The sequence below is a fragment of the Eptatretus burgeri genome, chromosome 3, assembly GCF_056783735.1.
Source record: "Eptatretus burgeri isolate ZD-2024b chromosome 3, Ebu_testis_v1, whole genome shotgun sequence".
Lineage (NCBI taxonomy): Eukaryota > Metazoa > Chordata > Myxini > Myxiniformes > Myxinidae > Eptatretus > Eptatretus burgeri.
In genome coordinates this window covers 36023575-36034568 of record NC_140963.1, presented here as the reverse complement: position 1 = coordinate 36034568, position 10994 = coordinate 36023575, and the positions used below count along the sequence as shown (strand labels likewise).

The following is a 10994-nucleotide window of genomic DNA, read 5'->3' as shown; positions in this document are numbered from 1 at the left end:
AAATATATATATAGAAATATATATATAGAAATATATATATATATATATAGAAATATATATATATATATATATATATATATATATATATATATATATATATATATAGAAATATATAGAAATATATATATATATATAGAAATATATAGAAATATATATATATATATATAGAAATATATATATATATATAGAAATATAGAAATATATATATATATATATAGAAATATATATATATATATATATAGAAATATATATATATATATAGAAATATATATATATATATATATATATATAGAAATATATATATATATATATATATATATATATATATATATATATATATATAGAAATATATAGAAATATATAGAAATATATAGAAATATATAGAAATATATATAGAAATATATATAGAAATATATATAGAAATATATATATATATATAGAAATATATATAGAAATATATATATATATAGAAATATATATATATATATATATATATAGAAATATATATAGAAATATATATATATATATATAGAAATATATATAGAAATATATATATATATATATATATATATATATATATATATATATATATATATATAGAAATATATTGTTGTGGTTACCAGATTCGCAAACCACCATTCAGGTCCCTTAGGTGAGGTATCTCGGTAAGTACATGTGTAGTTAGGCCCAAACCCGTTGTCTAGTGGGAATACATGTCATTTATACGTGCTGCGACTCTTCAGGATAGCCGTTTTTCTTTTACTATCTTTATTTTGGACCAACCGCCATGATCACAACCACAACATCAACCACCGACCACAACCACCGCTTCACCACAACCGCCACGACCTTTACCGTCACAACTCGCCACCATCGCATCACCGTCATCTCGCGCCACTCATGGGCACCGATGCTGGACTCGTGTAGGGCGCACGTTGAACAGCGTGTACAAAATCACGGATTTTCTGCTTCAAAAACGGATTGAAAACGACACACGCCCACTTTTTGCCGTCCAATCGGTGAGCGAGGGGCGAATTGGCCCCGCCCCCAGGGCGATCGATATATGCAAATTTGTGGATCAAAAAGCCTTCACGCCCACTTTTTGTCGGGCCAATGGGGAGCGAGGTGAAAGGTCAAAGGGAGGGGGTCAAAGGCGAAGTTACGGGGGGGATAAAAGGACGGTGTTCGTCAGTCAAAGGAGTCGTAAAAGTCGGAACGAAGGAGTCGGAAGAGGAACGAGAGAGTCAGCAGAACGGGTCGGAGAGTCAAGAAGAGGAGAGTCGGAAGCAAAGGGTCAAGACTTCGCGGGCGGTGGAGCTGCTCATCGTGTGCGTTGGAGTCGGAACGGAGGGGACGGAGCGGTGGAAAGGCGGCGACACCAGACGAGGGGGTGCTCGCGTCGTGCAGGAAGCTGCACCCGAAGGAGGCCGACAGCGCGACCTGGCCGAGGTGGAGACGCTCGTCGCATATAATAAAGATCCTCTATACCCCGAGCATCAGCAACCCCCTCCTGTTTCCCCCCGCGCTGAGATAGTGCGACCAAGGGGGCCCCGTTCCCACCCCCTGCCAGGCACTGTCCACGAGGCCCGCGGGTTGCGGGGCCATCGCCGCTCCGCGTCTCATCACCAGACGGGTAGGCCCGACCAGGTCTCGGCCCCAGGCCTACCTCATTCTTGAGGGTATTTCTTTTCCTTGGTTTTGGGTATGTGTTGTCGGCGCCGTCTGTGAAGTAGAATTGTATAAGTGTTGCCGTGTGCTCGGTAGTCGGTATTAGCTCTGCACTGTGTTTTCACTTTTATGTTTGCTTTTTGTGTAAATGGAATTGTGTTTTCTTTTTTGTGTGCATTTGGTGGAATTGTATTTGTGTGCTTCCCGTGTGCCGAGAATAAATGTGCTTTATTGTTGAACTGTTTTCCGCTTCGCTTCGTCTTTTCCTCCATTGAACCCTCATCTTCCTTCACGTAAAGGGTTGGTCGTGGGCTGAATACGCCCGATAATTAATCGAACCGTCGAGGTCGACGATAACACCGCTCGGTTATTCTGATAGTACGGAACGGGTCGCTTAAGTGGCCCGTGTCCGAAGTCGACCTGCGGCGAGGTGCGATCGCCCGGTCTACCCTCCGCGTGGGTACTTAGGTAGTTCGAATTTGGCGAGCAACCCTATCCCACGCGGGGGCTGATTGGCTCGATCGCGGTGAGACCGAAAGGTCCACCCGTGACTGGTTCCCGGCGTTAGTCCGAGAGGGTCACGACTGGATTGTCCGTCCGGTGGGCGACGTGCCGCGATTCGAGTTACGTGGCCGTTCGCACGCCGGCGGGCGCGAAAACCGCAACACTGGTGTCAGGTCGTGCGATACAAATTCATCGCCCTCCTCGCGGCACTGGTATCGGAGAACAGGAAAACGGGCTCTCCTGTCTCCGGCTAAATTTACGGGAATCGGTCCAGGGGTGAGAGAAGCGACCCCCGATTCCCTCCAAATTACGAGCGAGCAAATTAACCCTTCACGAGAAGCAAGATGGCGTCTCAAGGCGAGCGGGAGCCGGGGGTATTAGAAATGTATATGTGTAATAATGTAGAGTCCATGGTCCAGGATGGAATCCCCGAGCAGGAAATGTTGATTGTGCAGGAACACGGACTCGCCCAACTGAACCCAGGGCCCGAGGTGGGTGCGGCAGCGGCCGCGGTGTATGACACCTCCCCCCCCTCTCCACCAAGACCCTTCCCCAACCCTTGCCGAAACGGCTCAGCTGAGTGCATCCAACATGGCCCAGCTATGCGCCATGCTGGCGGCAATGAACGAAAAAATGGATGCAAACACAAATGAAATGAAAAACGAAATGAAAGGCATGAACGAAAAGATGGATACATTCACAAACGAAATAAAACGCATGAAAACTAAAATGGTAACAAACATGAAGGAAGAAACGAAAAAGTTCCGGGGTGAGACGCAGAACATGGGCCGATGCCTGCAGGCGGGCATGAAGGCCGTGACCAGGGAGCTGGGAATGGCGACTCCACGTGTGGGAGCAAACGAGCTGGGTGGGGGTGCAACGGCTGACAGGCCCGCGGTGGAGGCGGGTGAAAAAATAATTCGTGGAACGTGTTGGGCGAGGGTCGTGACGATGACCGAAAGGGAAAAATTAAATGGGGAGACCAAAACGTGTGAGACGAGACACGAGGTGACGACAACAGAAATAATAGTTGAGACAAGAGAGGTAAAGGGTGAAGAGTTGGCAGAGACACGGGAGATGGGAACGATAGAGGGAAGACTACACGATGAAGACGGGGTAAGTGACGCACACACACACACGGAGGTAGTGGAGGATAATGGGGGTGAGCTGGCGGACTGGGTAGAGACCCGGTGCGAGCACCTGGATGGCCTCCTCCAGGAACGAGGGGAGGGAGTCTGCCCCCTTGAGGTGAGTCACGACCAGGTGAGTTCGGTCGTGCTTTGCGAGGTTGAGGGGACGGGTGCTGTGGACAGGTGCACGGAGAGCTTGGGGGGTATAGAGGCCCCGGAGACCCTTGTGGGGACACGAATCCCCAGTATGGTTGTCCCTGTGTGTGTGGTGCAAGGTGTGAGTGCGTCCCCGTGTGTGGAAGCGACCCCGTGTGTGATTGGTGTGGTGGCGATGGTGCCGGAGTACGTGCTTCCCAGCACGCCGGGTGTGGATGGGGCACCGTGTGTGAGTGAGGCCGTGTGTGTGAGTGAAACGGCCAGTATGAGTGAGGCACCACGTGTGAGTGGTGTGGTGGCGATGGTGCCAGAGTGCGTGCTTCCCAGCACGCCGTGTGTGGATGAGGCACGGAGTGTGAGTGAGGCACCGCGGGTTAGTGCCCCCGCGTGTGTGGGTGAGGCACCGTGTGTGGAAGAGACCGCGTGTGTGAGTGTCGCCGTGTGTATGAGTGAGGTACCGCGGTTGAGTGCCCCCGCGTGTATGAGTGGGGCACGGTGTGTGGATGAGGCACCGCGGGTGAGTGCCCCCGCACGCGTGAGTGAACGGCCGAGTGCAAGGTCGCTGTGTGCCAGGGAGACCGTGTGTGTGAGAGAGCGGTATGAGAGGGAGATGTCGGTTGGCATGCGGGAGCACGCAGCCGCGTCTCCCGGTGTGAGTTTAATGGAGTGGACTGTGTGCGTCGTAACACGCAGGTGTGCGTGGGTTGAATGGCGACAGAGACGGCGACAGAGGAGAGAAAGCCGAGTAGCGGCTGTAGTTGTTTCGAGGACCGTGCCGGGTTCACCCAGCAGTGAGCACGCGGTTCGTGCTGTGCAACGCACGAGACCACCACGTGCTCGCTTGCGAGAGTGAAGTCCCGGTCCGGAAACGCACGCGGTGGATTTGCCGATCCCGCGGACGGACAAAGTTTAGGCAGGACTACGGATTTGGACCGGACGGGTTCTCCACGCGATCGTGTGTGTTAAGCTCCAACGGGCAAAGCACATGTGTTCGCGTGGGGAACCCCTCGAAACGTGGGGCTTGTGTTTTTTTTTATGCGCACGGTGACGTCATGGCTGCACGTGTGGTTGGAATCCGGCAGGAGGGGTATCTCTGCCGGATGGTAGCGTCCAAGGAGGGACGAGGAACACGTGCAGCTGCATGACGTCACGGGCAGGTGCAAAGTGCGCGAGCTCTGAGTTGCCGCGCAGGTGCTGCGCATGGAAAAAAAAAAAGAGAAAGCAAGCCTCACTTTCGGGTGCAAAGGATTCCTGGGCAAGGGGTGAAAGACCCCCTTACCTGGGCACAGGATGGAAACTAGTTAGGGGGAAGGGTTAGCTTAGTTAGACCGACTTCATGGGGCAGGGGTAAGTCCTCATGGAGTCCGTGGAATGGATTAGGTAGAGGGATTTAGTGAGCTTTAGGTTGGGAAATAAAATGAATTTTTGAGTTAGGAGACAGAGACAGACTTGTGGATGTGTAGAGGGGACGTAGCTTAGCTACGTAGTGTTAAAAGGAACGTGCTGTAGTTTAAGGGACGACGTGGGAGCACGAGTTAGTTAGGGGATGTAGTTAGAAGGATGGCAGAGTTCAGTGGTGAGTGTGTTGAAGAGTTGGTGAGTGAAGTGGAAGCATGTGCTTGGTGAGTGAGTGAGGCCAGCGGGTCTGTGTGAGTGGAGTGAATGGGGAATGCATGGTGCGATGAGTGATTGGGGGGAGGAGTGACTCCCGCCCAAGGGACCCCCGGGGTCAGAGTAAAGTGAGTTAGCTGGGTTAGTCAAATTACAAATTGGAGGTCGTTTTGTTGTTGGTGGGGAAGTAGGCTCGAAACCCGTTTGGAGGGGTGCAGGAGCCCTGTTGACGGGCTTGGGAGCGTGGCTGCGAAAGGTGAGTATCGCTGAGTGGGTACCCCGGGCACCAGGCTAGTCGGCCGCGGTAGGCCAAGGGCCCATGGGGGGCCGGGATAGAGTAGTGGACACGGGTGCGCCTGCTTGGTGCGGGGGCCCGGGGCGCCATTAGCCGCGTGGGCAGTGCAGTGGGCACGGGTGACCCTCGGAAAGGGGCCCGGGAGGCCGGCCTGCCACGTGTGCGTTTCAGGGAGGTGCCATGGGGGCACTCCCGGTGTTAGGGAGCTGGTAGGCTCGGAGGCAGTGTAGTGCCCGGGGGTGCCATAGCGGGAGATTCGGCAGAGGGTCGTGCCTGCCAAAGGGAGCCACGTGTCCCAGCCAGGAGACCGTGTGAGGGCACGGAGAGAAAATTGGGGGGCGAGGCCCGAAATTGTAAGGACACCAACACAGGCGACGGGAATCTGGGTTGTTAGAACCAATAGTTTAAGCGAGAGGCGCTTGTTGAAAGCCCTGGGGTAGTTTAACAGTTAAATGGTTAGGGTAGATTAGGAGATGTACCCCTCCGCACCATCCATCCCCTCGCTGTCGTTGTGGGCCGCTGGACCCACTTTGGGTTAGATCGCCGAACTCTGGGGAGGCCATTCTGAGGCTTCGGTGGGCCTCAACACAGGACGTTAGCTCTCCCTTGTTCCCCTCCGGGAAGGGAACGTAGGGGTTGGGAGTAGGCTAGGTGACAGGATAGGTTAGCCGAACAAGGACGATAAAGGGGGTTAGGGGACGATTTATAGTGGGGGAGTAAAAATAAAAACAACAAAAAAATAAGTTGGGGCTAAATTGGGGTTTGACAAATTAAGGGAGTGGGTATGTACAGTGACAGGCAAAGGCGATAGGTTGGGAGGGAGACAGGGAGGTAGGTCCGAGCCCGCCCTCCAAGTGGCCAGCACCACCGCACTCCCTCCACCAACCTCCACTGAACGGCAAGAGCTGGCCAACTTCATCGGCAGCTGTTGTTTTGCTGCAAGGCCTGTGCCATCGGCTGGCCGTGTTTGCTTCAAGGCCTGTGCCGGCCAGTTCATCTGCTGGCTGTTTTTCTTCAAGGCCTGTGCCGGCCAGTTCATCTGCCGGCTGTGTTTGCCTGCAGCGGCCTTCTTCTGCGGGCTGCGTTTGCCTGCTGCCTTTGCCATGCCATGCCCACTGCCCCTGTTCACCAGCCCCCGTTCAATTTTTGCTTTGCCCCCCCCTGTTCATTTCCATGTGCGCCAGGATCCGCAAGGCAACAGTTTGCAAGCTGCGAGAACTGCCCTGTTGGCAGCTACAACACGGGCCTGCAGTGGCGGCCCGTGCACCGTGTTTGTGTTCATGCATCCATTCGTTGTGCTCATTGCGTGTGCCACTTGAGCTGGCACGGAGACTGCGTTGTGCAGCCCATGCACCGTTGTGGTTCACTGCGTTCAGTTCAAAAGGGAAGGCCTTGGACTGCGTGTGAGCAGCCAGCCACGTTCCCTGTCACCTGCATTATTTGAGTCAGAGACTGCATGCGGGCAGCCTGGCTCCCTGCTAACTGCTTTTCTTTTGCAGAGTTCAGTGATCCTGGGCCATGGTTTAGTGTAAGATTTGTAAGTTAAGGTTAAGATGTACTGTACATATGAGTGCGACCCGGCATGTATGTCTTAGCGCCGGCAATTTTATTTAAGTCGTCCGTGTGAGTGAGTTTGTTTAGGTAGTTACGCAGCCCTCAGGTTATTTATTTTGGGGACACGAATACCATGAATGTCGCACTCAGGGATCCGTAGGTAAAATGTACTAGGGGAAAACTACACATGATGGCACACGAAAATTTGACGACTCGGGACGAGTCTGTAAAAAGGGAAGGGGGTAGTGTTGTGGTTACCAGATTCGCAAACCACCATTCAGGTCCCTTAGGTGAGGTATCTCGGTAAGTACATGTGTAGTTAGGCCCAAACCCGTTGTCTAGTGGGAATACATGTCATTTATACGTGCTGCGACTCTTCAGGATAGCCGCCTTTTCCTTACTATCTTTATTTTGGACCAACCGCCATGATCACAACCACAACATCAACCACCGACCACAACCACCGCTTCACCACAACCGCCACGACCTTTACCGTCACAACTCGCCACCATCGCATCACCGTCATCTCGCGCCACTCATGGGCACCGATGCTGGACTCGTGTAGGGCGCACGTTGAACAGCGTGTACAAAATCACGGATTTTCTGCTTCAAAAACGGATCGAAAACGACACACGCCCACTTTTTGCCGTCCAATCGGTGAGCGAGGGGCGAATTGGCCCCGCCCCCAGGGCGATCGATATATGCAAATTTGTGGATCAAAAAGCCTTCACGCCCACTTTTTCTCGGGCCAATGGGGAGCGAGGTGAAAGGTCAAAGGGAGGGGGTCAAAGGCGAAGTTACGGGGGGATAAAAGGACGGTGTTCGTCAGTCAAAGAAGTAGTAAAGGTCGGAACGAAGGAGTCGCAAGAGGAACGAGAGAGTCAGCAGAACGGGTCGGAGAGTCAAGAAGAGGAGAGTCGGAAGCAAAGGGTCAAGACTTCGCGGGCGGTGGAGCTGCTCATCGTGTGCGTTGGAGTCGGAACGGAGGGGACGGAGCGGTGGAAAGGCGGCGACACCAGACGAGGGGGTGCTCGCGTCATGCAGGAAGCTGCACCCGAAGGAGGCCGACAGCGCGACCTGGCCGAGGTGGAGACGCTCGTCGCATATAATAAAGATCCTCTATACCCCGAGCATCAGCAACCCCCTCCTGTTTCCCCCCCGCGCTGAGATAGTGCGACCAAGGGGGCCCCGTTCCCACCCCCTGCCAGGCACTGTCCACGAGGCCCGCGGGTTGCGGGGCCATCGCCGCTCCGCGTCTCATCACCAGACGGGTAGGCCCGACCAGGTCTCGGCCCCAGGCCTACCTCATTCTTGAGGGTATTTCTTTTCCTTGGTTTTGGGTATGTGTTGTCGGCGCCGTCTGTGAAGTAGAATTGTATAAGTGTTGCCGTGTGCTCGGTAGTCGGTATTAGCTCTGCACTGTGTTTTCACTTTTATGTTTGCTTTTTGTGTAAATGGAATTGTGTTTTCTTTTTTGTGTGCATTTGGTGGAATTGTATTTGTGTGCTTCCCGTGTGCCGAGAATAAATGTGCTTTATTGTTGAACTGTTTTCCGCTTCGCTTCGTCTTTTCCTCCATTGAACCCTCATCTTGCTTCACGTAAAGGGTTGGTAGTGGGCTGAATACGCCCGATAATTAATCGAACCGTCGAGGTCGACGATAACACCGCTCGGTTATTCTGATAGTACGGAACGGGTCGCTTAAGTGGCCCGTGTCCGAAGTCGACCTGCGGCGAGGTGCGATCGCCCGGTCTACCCTCCGCGTGGGTACTTAGGTAGTTCGAATTTGGCGAGCAACCCTATCCCACGCGGGGGCTGATTGGCTCGATCGCGGTGAGACCGAAAGGTCCACCCGTGACTGGTTCCCGGCGTTAGTCCGAGAGGGTCACGACTGGATTGTCCGTCCGGTGGGCGACGTGCCGCGATTCGAGTTACGTGGCCGTTCGCACGCCGGCGGGCGCGAAAACCGCAACAATATATAGAAATATATATATATATATATATATATATATAGAAATATATATAGAAATATATATATATATATATATATATATATATATATATAAATATATATAAATATATATAGAAATATATATATATATATATATTTCTATATATATATATATATATATATATATATAGAAATATATATAGAAATATATATAGAAATATATATATATATATATATATATATATATATATATATATATATATATATATATATATATATATATATATATATATATATATATATATATATATATATATATATATATATATAAATATATATATATATAAAGCCTGGTGTTTGCTTAGTGGTGAGGGTGGTGGCTTGGGATCCCAGGGTCCTGAGTTCAAGTCCCGTTGACTGCTGAATTAACACCAGGGGGTTGACTCAGCCTGTCATCCTTCCGAGGTCAGCGAAATGAGTACCAGTGTATGCCCCGGTTAGAATAGGTGTACCATATCCCTGTGTGTCCTAAGAGGCGACCAGGGTTGGCGTCAGGAAGGGCATCCGGCCATAAAACATTGCCTCAAGAAAAAGCCCAACCCCTGCACAGGGAAAAATGGCTGTATAAACGGTCATATATATATATATATATATATATATATATATATATATATATATATATATATATATATATATATATATATATATATATATGTGTAAAGATAGAAATATATGTAGTGTGTGTGTGTCTGTGTGTCTGTGTGTGTCTGTGTGTGTCTGTGTGTGTCTGTGTGTGTCTGTGTGTGTGTGTGTGTGTGTGTGTGTGTGTATATATATATAAAAAAATATATAGTGTTAGACAACCAACAGGCAAAAACAGCATGGAGAACCAAGATCAAGAGGAGGTGTTACCGGAGGGATGTCAGTGTTTTATCAAACAAATGTGGTGTTCTTGGCATGCCAATGGCAGAGCAAAGCTGTTTTACACTTTTCTTTCTTACATCATCAAATTCCTTGTGTAATCTCCTCTCCCAGTGAAAACTCACAAACTTCTGACCACAGATATTTTGAGCCAGCAGGACCTGGTTGGAATGCTTCCTGGTTTTAGTGGGAGAACATTTCCATTTTTCATCTTCCCTTTCATTTTCATTCCTTCAAGATGCAAAAGTTGAGCTTAAATCAGAAATTAAATTTGCTTTGTGCAATATTGACCGTCTTACCTCTCTTGGAAGAAAGTATCTGCAGCCACGCCACAAAATGCTCACATCGCCAAGCCACCAAAAATCATTCCATCACACACCATCCAGTGTTGGCACTTGCCATTTCATCAGTTGCATTTGAGGTTCGAGAGAGCAGAGATGATTGAATGCTTAAGAGTGGCAAATTGTGATCCTTTTGGAGGGGTGTTGACAATACAAAAAGGGTGAAGGGAATACATTTCAATATTGTGTAAAATGAGCATCTGATACAGCATATAGATGTGTCAGTGAAGAGATCAGCAAAGAGAACATCAGTGTTGTTGTCCACTATTCGTGACAGCATGTTGTAATAATAAAATGCAAATAAAAACTTACGACATCATTTCCGGTCCAATTGAAACAACACAGCTTCCTCCACTCATCAGAGGTTCATTTCTTAATGAAGTAAAAAAAAAATGACCGTTTTTACAGCCATTTTTCCCTGCTGTGCAGGGGTTGGGCTTTTTCTTGAGGCAATGTTTTATGGCCGGATGCCCTTCCTGACACCAATCCTGATCGCCTCTTACAACACACAGGGATATGGTACACCTATTCTAACTGGGGCATACACCGGGACGAGTACTACACTAGTACTCATTTCGCCGACCACGGAAGGATGACATGCTGAGTCAACCCCCTGGTGTTAAGTCAGCAGCCAACGAGGCTTGAACTCAGGACCCTGGGATCCCAAGCCGCCACCCTAACCACTAAGCCAACACCAGGCTTCATTTCTTAATGGAGTGAAACTTCTTTAAATGGAGTTCCCTCACAAGGAACTTCAGTGCAAGAGGATGCCATTATGCCCATCAAGCCTGCACAATGGTTGCCAACCGATGGTTGTTTGCCCATGTTCTCTAATCATTAAATGCTGAGCATCAATTGCAAGGA

General features: G+C 49.5%; 1 long non-coding RNA gene across 1 annotated transcript in view; it reads right to left on the bottom strand.

Annotated features, from left to right (window-relative positions):
- LOC147029686 (uncharacterized) overlaps positions 1-10257 on the bottom strand; it is a 43670-nt gene extending 33413 nt beyond the window's left edge. The window contains exon 1 of the long non-coding RNA XR_015055737.1: positions 10089-10257. This is a non-coding gene — a long non-coding RNA (uncharacterized LOC147029686). The remainder of the gene's footprint in view (positions 1-10088) is intronic.
- Positions 10258-10994: the final 737 nt, after the last annotated feature.